Raw genomic sequence first — 15,000 nt, forward strand, 5'->3', positions numbered from 1 at the left:
CCGATGTGCGTGAATTTATTTGTGCCTTTATGTATGTATGTATGTATGTATGTATGTATGTATGTATGGATGGATGGATGGATGTATGTATGGGTGGATATATGTATGTAGGTGGGTAGGTGTGTAAGTGGTTATTGGACTGGTATGAGATCGTACTAGATCGTGTGTATGTATGTATGTATGTATGTATGTATGTATGTATGGATGGATGGATGGATGGGTATATGTGTGTGTGTATGTTGGTAGATAGGTATGTATATAGGGTGGTGATCAGATTTGTATGAGATCGTATGTATGTATGTATGTATGTATGTATGTATGTATGTATGTATGTATGCAATTTTTTTACTTGAAAATAAGACCGACCAAAGACTGAAAAAAATATGTATATAACTGTCATTTTTTTCTGAACCATTCTTAAATATAATAACCGTAAATAAATAAACAAGGAATAAATAAAAAGGGAAGGAGGAAAAAAAATAAATGATATGAAATTCAAAATCCTATTCGTTCCCAAATAAGATAAATAAATACATGAATAAATAAATAGAATACAATAAACTGAATAAGAAAAACACTTTATTACTATTCCCAAAATAAGCGAGAAAAAAAAATGCTCGTGGCTGTTCCTTCAACACAAGAATTTTTAAGCAATTTTGAATAACGATAAAAAATAAAATAGATAAATAAATAAATAAATACACAGAATGCAGCTACATAATATTTTGTATTCTCTGGCTGTCCACGTGACGGCTAATTGGCTCGCATTCTGAAACGCTTCCCTCTCTCGCCACGACTATTTGCAAGGGCCACAGAGATGATTAACCGGCTTCTCAAGAGTATTTCTCCTCTTAATAACGTATAAATCTTGTTGATCTGTCACTGGAACTGTAAAAACACCCTTAAAACCCGTGTCACTTATATGTAGTGGAGATGCAGCGCAGACCCTATTTTGAAACACTGATGCGACGCCTCTCTATTATTTTGAAAAGTCTCCAGTTGAAGATACACAAGTTTTTAAGGACTGTTTTTATTGTTAAAGTGACAGATTAACAAAATTTCTACATTATTAACAGGAGAAACACTCTAGAGAACCCGGTGAATCATCTTTGTGACCTTTGAAAACAGTCTACGCCTCTCTACTATTTTGAAAAGGCTCTACGTAACTGAAGCTACAGAAATTTTTAAGGATTGTTTTTAAATAGTTAAAGTGACAGATTAACAAAATTTCCACATTATTAACAGGAGGAACACTCTTGAAAACCCAGTGATTCATCTCTGTGGCCTTTGAAAATAGTCGTTGTGAGAGAGCAAAGCGTTTCAGAATACGGGTCATATTCCCAGCAGCCACGGACGTGATTACCGTGGCGTCCAGTGGTGTGTCGCACGGTCCTTAGAGGGTCCGAGGCGCCCAGTGTTGTCCAGGTGTCAGCTGCCTCGATCTGGGCCCGCTATCCGAACCCTGATGTGAATTAAGAGTGACAGATTGGCATCTCTAATCACTCCACCGCACCGCTTGAGTGGCGTGTATCTACCAACATTAGTAACTCACACGCACACACACACACACACACACACACACACACACACACACACACACACACACACACACACACACACAAACACACACACTACTCTCTCTCTCTCTCTCTCTCTCTCTCTCTCTCTCTCTGTCACCCAGTCTACAACACTCATCGGAAAACACAGGAAAAAACAAAAAGGAAAAAAAAAAACGCAACAGTTATAAGAAAAATAAACACACGAAAAAGTCAACCATTAAATACAACACGATGCCCCCACACCACCACCACCACCACCATCACCACCACCACCACCACCTCACACCCGCGGCACTGTAAGGATCTCCACATTGTTTACCGAGGCGCCGAACTCCCAGAGCGCGAGGCAGGCAGCAACCCTATCACCCACCACCCCGGGCCATTCTCCGTGTACCTGCTGCAATTAACGTCTACGTCCGTGTCACCTGCTTGGACACGCCCTAACCTAACCTCCCTGCCTCCCTCCTGCCTTGCTCCCTGTCCTGCTGCTTCTGCTTTCCTCCCTCGTTGCGTGTCCTGCATGCTTCCTCCTTCTCTCATTGCGTTTCCTCCCTGTTTCCTTCCTCTCCCATTTCGTTTCCTCCATGCTCTCTTCCTCCCTTCATTTTATTTCCTCCCTGGCTTCCTTTCTTCCTCATTCTGTCTCCTATCTGTTTCATTTCTCCCTCATTCTGTCTCCTTGCTCCCTTCCTCCTTCATTACGTCTGCTCCCTACTCCCTCCCTCCGTCTCCTCCCTTTCCTCCCTTCCCTGAATTGGCCAAGGCGTGTCACGTGTTCCCGTTGAAGGTCGAATTATCACTGACACAATCTGGTCTGGACACCCTCGCGACTCGCCCGCCTCCCTCACCCTGCTTGCCTGCCTGGGTTAGGTAGGGCGCCCCTCCCTCTCCCTCTCTCTCTCCTTCCCTCTCACGGTGCTGCTTCCGCTATGCATGTAAACAAATAAAGGACAAGCTGAATCGTGGTTTTCATAGGATTGGTATTTGAATTTGTGTGTGTGTGTGTGTGTGTGTGTGTGTGTGTGTGTGTGTGTGTGTGTGTGTGTGTGTGTGTGTGTGTGTGTGTGTGTGTGTGTGTGTGTGTGTGTGTGTTTCTGCGAAAGACCGATTGGGAGTATTTTGTTTATAAACTGATGGACACAAAGCCCTTTTTTTTTTTTACTTACCTAACACACACACACACACACACACACACACACACATACAGAAACTCAATAATGAAAATGGACTTACTCGTATGTGAAGCGAGAGTGTTTCATGGTGGACGCTACAGCAGGTGTAATGGAAGTGAGTGGAAGGGAGAGGGAGGGGAGTAGGGGGGCATAGGGAGAGGTAATGGGGGATGGGGAGAGGGAACATATGGAACAGCGAATGGAGAAGTAGAGGAGGGAGTAATGAAGATTGGAAATGACAGAAATGGAAGGACGAGAGAAAAGTCAGGAAATAGAAAGGTGGAATTGTAGAGAAGAGGAGGAAGAGGAGAGGGATTACAAAGGATTATAAAGGACAGCCAAACAGCAACTCACCTTTAGGCCCCTGCAAGGCTGTTTGGTAATTACTTCTAACTAGCTGCAGGATAGGGAGAGTAAAGGAGGAAGAGGAGGAGGAGGATAAACAAGAACTCATGAAAGAATACAAGAGGATTTTTTTTTCTTTTTTAGTAATGCAAAACTCTAACAAACGAAGGTAAAAACATCAGATATCCACAACACAGAATATTGACGGAAGTAAATGCAACACTTGTCCCAAATCCTGCAATTCGCTGCGCCTGATAAACACAACACGAGGCAGTAGGAGTGCAATGGTCGCAACGAGGACTAATTAACCACTTCTAGCCGCTGATAGAGAAGACTAGGAAGTGTAAATGGATGATAGTGGATATGAATCAAGTGCAATCTGGAATCCCCTGCCTATTTCTGTATTTCCTCCTTCCTGAGACTTCATCTCTCTAAGCGCGGAGGTTTCAAGACACTTATCCTTCAGTTTGTGATGATCCTTTTCGACCTCGCTTTGGGAACTGGCACTCAAATGGGCTTTTTTTTTTTTCGAGCTTTTGTTGATCTTGGCCAGTGCCCCTCTTACATGAAATATTATCTATTGTGAGTTCCCAGAGTCTAGACAATCTATCAATGAATTATGTGCTTCTAAAACGGTCAGAGAGAGAGAGAGAGAGAGAGAGAGAGAGAGAGAGAGAGAGAGAGAGAGAGAGAGAGAGAGAGAGAGAGAGAGACTATGGGGTGTTAAAATATTCATGAGGTGACTCAGATAGAGGAGGAAATTAAAGAGGAAAAAAAGGAGCAAAAATGATCGGACTTTCCTTTTCCACACGATATTTTTTCCCCTTCCTGTCATCTTTCCCTTTCACTTCATTCATATTAATCTTGTTCTTCCTCTTCCTCCCCCGGTCCTCTCTTTCATCTCCTCTCCTTCCTTCCTTCTCTGTACCCCCCTCCATCTCTCAATCCACTTCAGCAGTTAGTCTCTCTCTCTCTCTCTCTCTCTCTCTCTCTCTCTCTCTCTCTCTCTCTCTCTCTCTCTCTCTCTCTCTCTCTCTCTCTCTCTCTCTCTCATCATTAATCTACATGTCACTCAATTTCTTTCTACTTTTTTTTCCCTTAACTTTTCCTTTCACAATCCTTCTTTCCTTATTTCCATGCTATAAGTTTCCTTCCCCTCCCTTCCCCGCTCGCTCTGTTCCTCCATCCACTTCTTATTTCTCTCCCTCCCTTCCCCCCATTTCTCTCCTTCCCTCCTCCCCTCCCAAACTCACAACACACTAACGAGAGGTCTTGTCACTACCACCCAAGTTTATCAGAGATGAAATAACAATTATGGTTGAATGCGTAGGGGACATATTCTCTCTCTCTCTCTCTCTCTCTCTCTCTCTCTCTCTCTCTCTCTCTCTCTCTCTCTCTCTCTCTCTCTCTCTCTCTCTCTCGGTATTATGAAAGAAATTTAATGATATCTTATTTTTTTCTTAATAATGACAATTCTTTTCTTTCCTCAAATGTCACAAAATTCCCAGAAATGTAATTCTTTTCCTATATTTATTTTATCTTTTTGAAATATAAATGAGGGGGAAAGAACACACACACACACACACACACACACACACACACACACACACACACACACACACACACACACAGAGAGAGAGAGAGAGAGAGAGAGAGAGAGAGAGAGAGAGAGAGAGAGAGAGAGAGAGAGAGAGAGAGAGAGAGAGAGAGAGAGAGAGAGAGAGAGAGAGAGAGAGTTAAGCAAACAAAATGTCCTTACGAATAAACGGAAAAAGCTTTCGTAGAGAGAGAGAGAGAGAAAAAAAAAGCCCTCCCGTGTGGTGTGAACAGGTGTGGCTGATGAAAAACAAACACGGCAGGTGTGGTGGACAGGTGAGGCGCAGGGACATCACAGCCTCTGATAAACACGGCACAAAAAAAAAAGCATCAAAAGAAATAGAATAAAAATAAAAATAAAACAGGGAACTTCTAAAAAAAAAAAAAAGAAAAAGAAAAGAAAAAAATTGCGGTAAAAGCATTGCTGAAAAATTCGTTAGGCGATAGAAAAAGAAAGGGTCTTGATGAATAAAGAATAAGAATGTGAAGGTAAAAGATTCCAGGCGTTCTGAACACAATGGAAGACAGGAAACGTTCGGCACTTCACCTAATACGAAAAATAAATAAATAAATAAAATAAATAAAAAAAATAAATAACTGATGTGTAACTGTAAAAAAATATACGCGGAAAAAAAACAAACTGTCAATCACGTAAAAAAAAAATAAATAAATAAAAAAATCACAAATGTACGAAATCTAAAAAAAACACGCAATGAAACAGAAAATCAGACTTACCCGAACGAAAAATTAAGAACAATGAAACTTAATACACAGAAATCCACAATGAAATATGCAGTAAAATAAACACACAGAGCGAATTACACGTATAGACAAACACAGTAATCGTACCAGTGGAGAAATATGAACGCCTCTGCTGGGAATGGTGGAAAAGAGGAAATCACAATGAAAGGGAACGAAAACATCTGAAAATAGACTTACATTAAAAATACAACGCATCTGATATATCTGGAAAAAAAAAAAAAAAAGCATACATTACAGTTTTATGTCAAGACTTCAGAAATTGGAAGGATGTTGACGGAAAAAGGAAAATACTATACATGCAAATACGTCAGAGGAAATAAATCTCACGTGTCAGGGAAAGAAATAAAACTTTGAGGGAAATTTATTCATGGTGTACCAACTGAGGGCCGGGGAAAAAAAAACAACTTAGGTACAAAATTTCTTAAAGTGAAACACACACACACACACACACACACACACACACACACACACACACACACACACACACACACACACACACACACACACACGGGCAAGGACAGAATGGGCGCCTGATCTTATTAAGATATTTCGGGGGAACCAAAACTTGTACCCGTCAATTCAACTTTACGGCAACGACCTTTCTCACTCTCGGAGGAGGAGGAGGAGGAGGAGGAGGAGGAGGAGGAGGAGGAGGAGGAGGAGGAGGAGGAGGAGGAGGAGGCCTAAAGAGAGGCTGAAGAGTTAAGGATTCGGAAGAAGATTTGAAAGGGAAATGAAAGGAAATAAAAGTTCATAGCATTATCCCACAGAGAGAGAGAGAGAGAGAGAGAGAGAGAGAGAGAGAGAGAGAGAGAGAGAGAGAGAGAGAGAGAGAGAGAGAGAGAGAGAGAGAGAGAGAGAGAGAGAGTTTACTTGCTGCAGTATTTAATTAGTCACTTTTTCTTTTTCTCCAATCATTTTCATTTTCATTTTGGAGGCGAGCGTCGAATAATCCAAAAAAATGTCCAGTGACGACAGATGTTTGGACTGTGATACTGACCCCCCTCTCCCTCTCTCTCTCTCTCTCTCTCTCTCTCTCTCTCTCTCTCTCTCTCTCTCTCTCTGCGGAACAACAATGCTATATGATTTCTCCCAATTTACATATATTTTCACCTCTCTCCCTCTTCCTCTTCTTCCATTCTTGTCCGTCACTCGCTTGTCTGCTTGTCTGTCTGTCTGTCTGTCTGTCCGTCTCTCTCTATATATATATCTCTCTCTCCACATTTTCTTCCCCAAATCGCAGTCCTTTCTCTCTCATCTTTACCCCTCTCTTTTTTTCTTTATTTCACCCCCTCTCTCTCTCTCTCTCTCTCTCTCTCTCTCTCTCTCTCTCTCTCTCTCTCTCTCTCTCTCTCTCTCTCTCTCTCTCTCCCCAATAATGAAGTGTGGGGATGCTAAGGGTTTATAATGAGGAGTAAAAAAGAAAGTTTTCACCCATAATTCTCTCTTAAGGGTGAACGGGAGGCCGCGCTGACGACCCTATTGTAGCAAGGGTGAGGGAGAGGGGACGAGAGGGAGAGGGGAGAAGAGGGAGGGAAAATAGGAGGCAAATGCAGGAATCAGAGGTCATGAAGGGAAAGGAGGAAAGTAAGAATGATTTTGTGAGTGTTGTTGATACGAAAATGAAAGGAAGAGGGGAGAGGAAAGAGAAGGGAGAGGAATATACAGAGAGGGAAGGAATATGATGGAAGGGCGTGGAATGAGAGCAAGGGAGGGTGAAGTGAAACAGGGAAAGTTGTAGATGCGGGGTTTTGTTAAATTAAGAGTTTGCGTTAGAAAGAGTTAAACTTAAGAAGGGAAGAGAGAGAGGAAGGAAGGTGAATGTAAGGAGGAAGGGACAAGGGAACGGAGAGGAGGGAAGGAAGGGACGAGGGAAGAAAGGAAGGAGGGAAAATGGGAGGAAGGAAGATATAGACGGCATGTGAAAAAATTTATGTTATTGAATTTCGGAAACCAATATTTTTTCTGTATTTTTTTTTTCGTTTCTTCTACAGTGGAGTACACACACACACACACACACACACACACACACACACACACACACACACACACACACACACACACGGACGGACGACTAATAAAATGAGAAGAAAACGAAAAATGCAGAAGAAAAATAAAACAAAACAAAGAAAAAAAAGTAAACAAATACAAGGTTAAGAAAATACAGTTAGGACGCACAAGGTCACAAAAAAATAAATAATAATAAATAAAAATAAATAAATAACGCACACGATACACATAAAAATAAAACAAAGACCAGAAAAAAACAACATAAATAGCAAATACCATGAGGAAAAATCACAATGTTAGTATTTATGATTAATTCTCGTGGTCACGGTTCAGCAGTTGCTTACTATCACTCATTACCTCCTTTCCTTCCTCCTTCCTCCTCTTCTTCCTACTCTTCACATTTTCTCTCATCTCCTCTTCCTCCTCCTCCAGTCGCTCCTCTCCTCTCAGCTAATGGCGACAAGGGTGAAAGTCCCGCCTAAGTACTGTCCACAAGGCACCTCAAGGCATTCCGAGCGGCGCAGCTAATGGAAGAATGTTTGTTGAGAGAGAGAGAGAGAGAGAGAGAGAGAGAGAGAGAGAGAGAGAGAGAGAGAGAGAGAGAGAGAGAGAGAGAGAGAGAGAGAGAGAGAGAGAGAGAGAGAGATAGTCGTATATTTTTTTACCACCGCTGTTATTCTTTTAATTTCTCCACTTTTCATCTCTTCCACCACCTTTTCCTCGTTCTCCTCCACTTCTTGTTCGTCTCTTTCTTCTCTCTCCATGATATTCTTTTTCCTTTCTTTCGTTTTCGCTTTCTTTTCTTCACTGGTTCTAGTTTTTTCTTCTTCACCTTCCTCCTCCTCCTTCTCCTCCTCCTCCTTTCCTCGGCAGGTGCCAATGTTCACCTTCCCCTAAAGAGGATGACTTCACCTGCGGATTATTGGCAGCACGTTCCCGGGACACCTGGTTAAGCTCCCCAACCTCCACTGAGCCTTCTTACCTGTAGAAAATTTGACGCAAGCCTCCTACTCCTCTTCCTCTTTTTTGCAACTCCCTTCCGCCATCCATTCTCTCTCTCTCTCTCTCTCTCTCTCTCTCTCTCTCTCTCTCTCTCTCTCTCTCTCTCTCTCTCTCTCTCTCTCTAAACTTGCCTCCCTTGAGCAAACGTGGACTTCAAAACATTCTTCGGCTACTTTAAGAATTTCTCCCTTTCTCTCTCTCTCTCTCTCTCTCTCTCTCTCTCTCTCTCTCTCTCTCTCTCTCTCTCTCTCTCTCTCTCTCTCTCTCGTCCGTCTCTTATTTCCCTCTAAGTCTTTTTTCCTCCTGGTCTGCTTCCATTGCTCCATTTATTGCTCACTTTCTCCTCAGTAATATTTTAAGTTCATTTCTCTTTCTTTCTTCCTCTCCTTTATTTTCTTTTGTTACAACTTTTATTACTTTTCTTTCTTCCTACTTCCTCCTTTTCCCGTCTCTGTCTGTCTGTCTGTCTCTCTCTCTCTCTCTCTCTCTCTCTCTCTCTCTCTCTCTCTCTCTCTCTCTCTCTCTCTCTCTCTACATCTTCCATCTCGTGCCTGCCTTTCACACAACTTTTTACTTTCCTATCTTTCACTCAACCTTGCTTTTTTTCCCTCTCCTTTCTGCTCTTCTTCCTGCCTTCGAGATGGACCAGGACTGACTCTCTCTCTCTCTCTCTCTCTCTCTCTCTCTCTCTCTCTCTCTCTCTCTCTCTCTCTCTCTCTGAATTATCTCGTTTCAGGCGGATTCTCTAGGATTCTTTCGACTTTACGATTCCACAGCGAGCAGGATAACGACGAACGGAGGCGTCGATAAGGCTGTGTCGTTGAGTATAAATGATACGATGCCCTAATTTGCATATTTTCGAACTCCCCCTTCTCTCTCTCCACTCTTCGTGTCCTCATCCTCTAGCCCTACTCCTCCTCCTCCTCCTCCTCCTCCTCCTTCTACATTTCCAACCGAGTCTTCTTTAAATTTGCACTTCTAAATCTTCCTTTTTTTTTTTTTTGCGTTGACTTCTTGTTCACGTAGTTTAGCATCTCATTAGGATTATGCTTCCAACTGGATATCTTTTTTCTGTTTTATGTTATTTTGTTCATCTCTCTCTCTCTCTCTCTCTCTCTCTCTCTCTCTCTCTCTCTTGGTAGCGTTTTTTGAAAGCGTACATTAGCTTCACGTGTTCTGGATGTCGTGTTTGTTTGCTAGTTTGCCTGAAAAAATTTAACTGTGTGTGTGTGTGTGTGTGTGTGTGTGTGTGTGTGTGTAAGTGCGTGTGTTGGGAAAATAACTTAGAAATTGTTGGAAAAAGGACAAATTATGCAAACTGCGTTGAACAGACGAAACAGCTCCAGGACACACACACACACACACACACACACACACACACACACACACACACACACACACACACACACACACACACACACACACACACAGAAAGAAAAGGACAAAAGCAGAAGCAGGAAGGTAATGGCATTCACTAAGTACGCATTGCCGCGGCGCTCACCTCCTCCTCTCCCACTTTAGAACGCATTCATGAGGCGGACTGTGACGTGTCAGTTCCGATATGCGTCCATCAGTGACCTCCCAGCTTACATTTACTGACCAATCCGATAAAGGCCGATTCTATATTGAGTGGCATCCGATAGTCTTGGTGGAGATTCGAACCCTGGATAGGCAGAAGTGTATGAGACCAGTACCAGCATGAGGATTTACAGTAAAGCATTATGACTTTATCTGCTGAAACGAAGTGGATAATCTTGAATCTCTGGACAGAAAATTGAAAAAAAAAAAAAGTGAAAGTAAGAGAAAAGTAAGAGAAAAGTAAGAGAAAAGTAAGAAGTTAGCCTCCACGTTTTCCAGTTCACGGGAGATACAGACTGACCACGACCTCCTCCTCTTCTTCCTCCTTTTCCTCCTCCTCTTGATTTCTTTCTTTCCTCCCTTTCCTCCCTTACTAATAACCTCACGACGAGGAACTGTTTCTCCCTCCGGAAAATCACTTCTTCCCATTCTCTCAGCCTCGATAATAAACCCAGTCGACCCTTAAATAGCTCCCCCTTGAGAAATGCCCGGCTGGTCTATCTCTTTCCCCTCCATCCCACTGCCCATCCCACTGTCCACTGCTCAGTCCATCAATTTATCCGTCCATCTGTCCGTCTGTCTATTCTTTCCACTGTCTATCGTCTTTCACATTATTTTTTTCTCCTTATCTTTGTATTTTTTTTTTATCATACGTGTTTTATCCAATTCCTCCATCTATCCTTTCGTTATTCCCTCTGTTCATTATTTTGTCCGTATTTCTGTTTATCTTTCGGCCCATCCTTTCATTCTTCTTGCCCTCTTGCCTATCCTTCTCTTCGTCCTTCATTTCAATTTTCAGTCTGTCCTTTCGTCCTTCCCTCTGTCCATTATTTTGTCCGCATTTCCGTCTATCTCTCGGTCCATCCTTTCATTCCTCGGTCATCTCCCCCCACCTCTCTCTCTCTCTCTCTCTCTCTCTCTCTCTCTCTCTCTGGACATCATCATCCCTTTGTTTGTAATTTCAAATCAAAACAGGAGCCGCTTAACCGCCTATCGCAGCTCGTCCCTTCCCTCCGCGCCACAAACTAGGCCACGTATCACTCCGCCCCACACGGGAAATATATAAAAGGAAAGTATATTACTGCAATATCTGGAGGGCAAGACGACGAGGCCACGGCATGAGAGAGGACTTGAAGAGGACACAAGTTTGCGGCGGAGAGGAAGGCCAGCTTGTTGATTGGTCCGTCCAGCTAGAGCAGTGTTACCAGTTCGAAAAGGCGTCTCTCTCCTCCCTCTCTCTCTCTCCTCTGACTGGCGACACTGACCGACTCTCCGTAACTCTCAACGAAAAATGTTTGTTTGGTGGAATAAAAATGTAAAAAAAAGAAAAAAAAAAAAAAAAGGGAAATGAACCGGTAGACTGATTACTATTTTCTCCCAATATGGTCGTAAAAAGAGTAATATATCTGCCGAGTGTAAATAAAAACAAATAAAAAAGTCGAATAAATCAATAAATGGACATCACATTTGGTTAATAAAACATATATTCCTCAGTAAATTATATGAAGGAATAAAATTGAAATTCGGCGTATTGAGAAGGGAAATATCAGCCGCATACGAGATGAGCCTCGCGTCGCACTGAGGTAAACAAACACCGATACAAGAAAACTGGAATCTAAAAGCACAATGTTTGGGGAAAGTTAAGGACAAAAAATTGGCGTATAAATCAAACTCTAAATTACTTATCCAATACAAGATGTCTGTCCGCGATGGGTTCTGGAGGAGGAGGAGGAGGAGGAGGAGGAGGAGGAGGAGGAGGAGGAGGAGGAGGAGGAGGAGGAGGAGGAGGAGGAGGAGGTGGTGGTGGTGGTGGTAGTGGTGGTGGAAAGAAAAAAAAAACAACATACGGAGAGGAATGAAGTAAAAAGAAAAAAAAAACATATCTGAACTTACAACACAAGAAAGAAATGAAAGATCAGAAGAAAATAAAAAGAACTGAAAATTCAACAATAACACGAATTCAGAAAGAAAAAAATTAATCTATCACGACCACCACAATCACCACCACTCCTACTACTACTACTACTACTACTTCTACTACTACTACTACTACCACTACTACTACTACTACTACTACCACTATTACTACTACCACTACCACTACTACTACTACTACTACTACTACTACTACTACTACTACTACTACTAATCATAATAATATAACTACTGCTGCTACTGTTTAAGCCGCTTCTACTTATACGTATTACAACAACAACAACAACAACAACAACAACAACAACAACAACAACAACAACAGCATCAATGACACCACCTTAATAATGATAATAATAATAATAATAATAATAATAATAATAATAATAATAATAATAATAATAATAATAATAAGCAGAAGAACAAGTACAAGAACAACAACAATAAAAACAAGAACAAGAAGATAAGCAAAAAGTTCACTCTGAATTTTTTTTTCTTTTTTTGCTTTGTTCAATTTCTTTCCCAATCTATCTTAACTTCAGCATTCATGTATATTTTCTTTGTCTGTATCTTTTCTTTGTCCATGTTCGTACAGATGCAGGGAGAGTAGAAAAATCTCTCTCTCTCTCTCTCTCTCTCTCTCTCTCTCTCTCTCTCTCTCTCTCTGGCACGCTCGTTCACTGTCTCTCCTCTGCCGTGTTATTGTTCTTCGGGAAGGTGGGAGGAAGGGAAGAGAGGAGAGGAGAGGAGAGGAGAGGAGAGGAGAGGAGAGGAGAGGAGAGGAGAGGAGAGGAGAGGGAGGGGAGAAGAGAGGGAGGGAGGGAGAGGAGAAGAGAGGGAGATAGGTAGGAAAGGAAGGAAAGAGGGAAAATTGCAACGTGGAGGAGGAGGAGGAGGAGGAGGAGGAGGAGGAGGAGGAGGAGGAGGAGGAGGAGGAGGAGAATAATGTGAAGTGAGGAATGCTAGACAAAGGCATAATGGAGAAGGAGATGGAGGAAAGGAGGGTGAGAAGTGCTCGGGGATGAGAGAGAGAGAGAGAGAGAGAGAGAGAGAGAGAGAGAGAGAGAGAGAGAGAGAGAGAGAGAGAGAGAGAGAGAGAGAGAGAGAGAGTACATTCATAAGCCTGAGTATTTTCCTCACGTAACTCACTGCACAAAGAAATCACCAAATGAAAATAAGATATAAAAAAAAATAATAATAACAATAACTTTGCATTAAAAATAACAATATCTGAAAGGGTAATCAAAGACATTGTATTGTAATGAAGCTCAAATAATAGAACAATTAGCAGATTCGTTAGTGCACGTAATTATAACATTCATCCGTTAACTTCTGCAAAAGGGACGATACGTTACAATTTTTTTGGTCCCGTGAGTATGAATTATGAGTTGACGTGCGGGTGAGTGCATCAGTGAGTGAGTGAGAGGGAGAGAGTGAGGGTATGATTGCAAGAGTGAGCTGGGATGAAAGATAACACGAAGGGACAGACTGGTGTTGAAAGACGGGGACAAAAAACAAGGGAAAGATGAAGGTGATGAAAAAGTGGAGGGGAAGGAAGAGGGGAACGCAGAGGGAGAAGTAAAGGAAACTGAGAGGAGGTGAAGGAAAGAGGGGAGAGACGGAAGAGGGGAGGTGAGGAGACATTCAGAGGCGAAAGGAGGGAAGGGAGTGGTGGAGATGAAAGGAAGGGAAGGAAGGAACAGATAAAAAAAAAAAAAGAGGAGAGATAGGACGAGATGTTGGCTCTCAAATTTACAAAAAATAGATAAATAAATAAAAATAAACAAATAAATAAATAAATCACAAAATACGAAGGAAAAAAATGAAACAAAACCTTAAAATTTTGCTTATAATTATATATATAAAAAAAAGATCAACAAAAATAGAAAGCTTGAAAAAAAATGATCTAAATAAACGGACACGAATGACAAAGGTTTCCATACTAACTTCTTTTTATACAACCAGTTTTATCACAGAAAAAAAAAAAAATGAACTGGCATAAAAAAAATACAAAAAAAAACTATATTAATTTCCATCACAAGAAAACAAAGTCATCAGAAAAAAATAAGATGAAAAAAAATAATAATAATAACAAAAGACTATTAACTCCCTTCTGTTTCCTTGCAGCATGTGAGTAAAAATAACTAAGAGAGAAATTCAGTCTTGCCTCTTTATCCTCCTTGCGCCTCCCTGTGAAATACAAGCACACGGTTTCCTTGCGTCCTGAAATCCTTGTGTAGCTTAATGGAAATTGACTTTTGTCCTCGTATTCTGATGTCTCAAGCCGGAAATTACAGGTGAGCAGCACGCCTCACCTGTCAGTGCTGCAGCAGGTGTGTTAGTCTTGTGGTCATTAATTAATATCACTGCGCCTTTGTTGTACCACGAGTGTTACATGAGTGTCGCTTTCCATTAATTGTCGTGATGTGTACGGCTTACGCTTTGCTGTTGTTCATATTGCCGTTACTACTACTACTACTACTACTACTACTACTACTTTTATTATTATTATTATTATTATTATTATTATTATTATTATTATTATTATTATTATTATTACTATTATTATTATTATCAACGCCACCATCACTACCACCATTATCATTTTCATTAATATAATCACTGTTATCCCTATTATTACTGTAATATTGTAATCATTGTAGTAGTAGTAGTAGTAGTAGTAGTAGTAGTAGTAGTAGTAGTAGTAGTAGTAGTAGTTGTTGTTGTTGTTGTTGTTTTACCAGCCTATTTATGTGACAATGGAGTTCAAAGAAGATTAAATAAAGAATATAAGCAATACTGAGAAGTGTAATTTTGAGACTTACAGACTTACAGAGACAAGAACATTCAAAGTGACGAGACGTTAATGAAGTGTCGTGTTATATCCCTTTAGCATGCTGCGGGAAGGGGCGCCGTACTTCAAGAGAGACATGAATCAAGCACTGCACTACGGTATTATGTTGAGGAAATAAAATGAAATGAATTATGCTGCAATAAATCTGGTTACCTCTTTCGCTGTTGTATGGCTTCTTACAATCCTCTCA

General features: G+C 41.3%; 1 long non-coding RNA gene across 1 annotated transcript in view; it reads right to left on the minus strand.

Annotated features, from left to right (window-relative positions):
- Window positions 1–597: 597 nt before the first annotated feature.
- The window catches only part of LOC135115034 (uncharacterized), a 296,581-nt gene continuing 282,178 nt past the window's right edge, over window positions 598–15,000 (minus strand). The window contains exon 6 of the long non-coding RNA XR_010275772.1: window positions 598–1,462. This is a non-coding gene — a long non-coding RNA (uncharacterized LOC135115034). The remainder of the gene's footprint in view (window positions 1,463–15,000) is intronic.

The sequence above is a fragment of the Scylla paramamosain genome, chromosome 28, assembly GCF_035594125.1.
Source record: "Scylla paramamosain isolate STU-SP2022 chromosome 28, ASM3559412v1, whole genome shotgun sequence".
Lineage (NCBI taxonomy): Eukaryota > Metazoa > Arthropoda > Malacostraca > Decapoda > Portunidae > Scylla > Scylla paramamosain.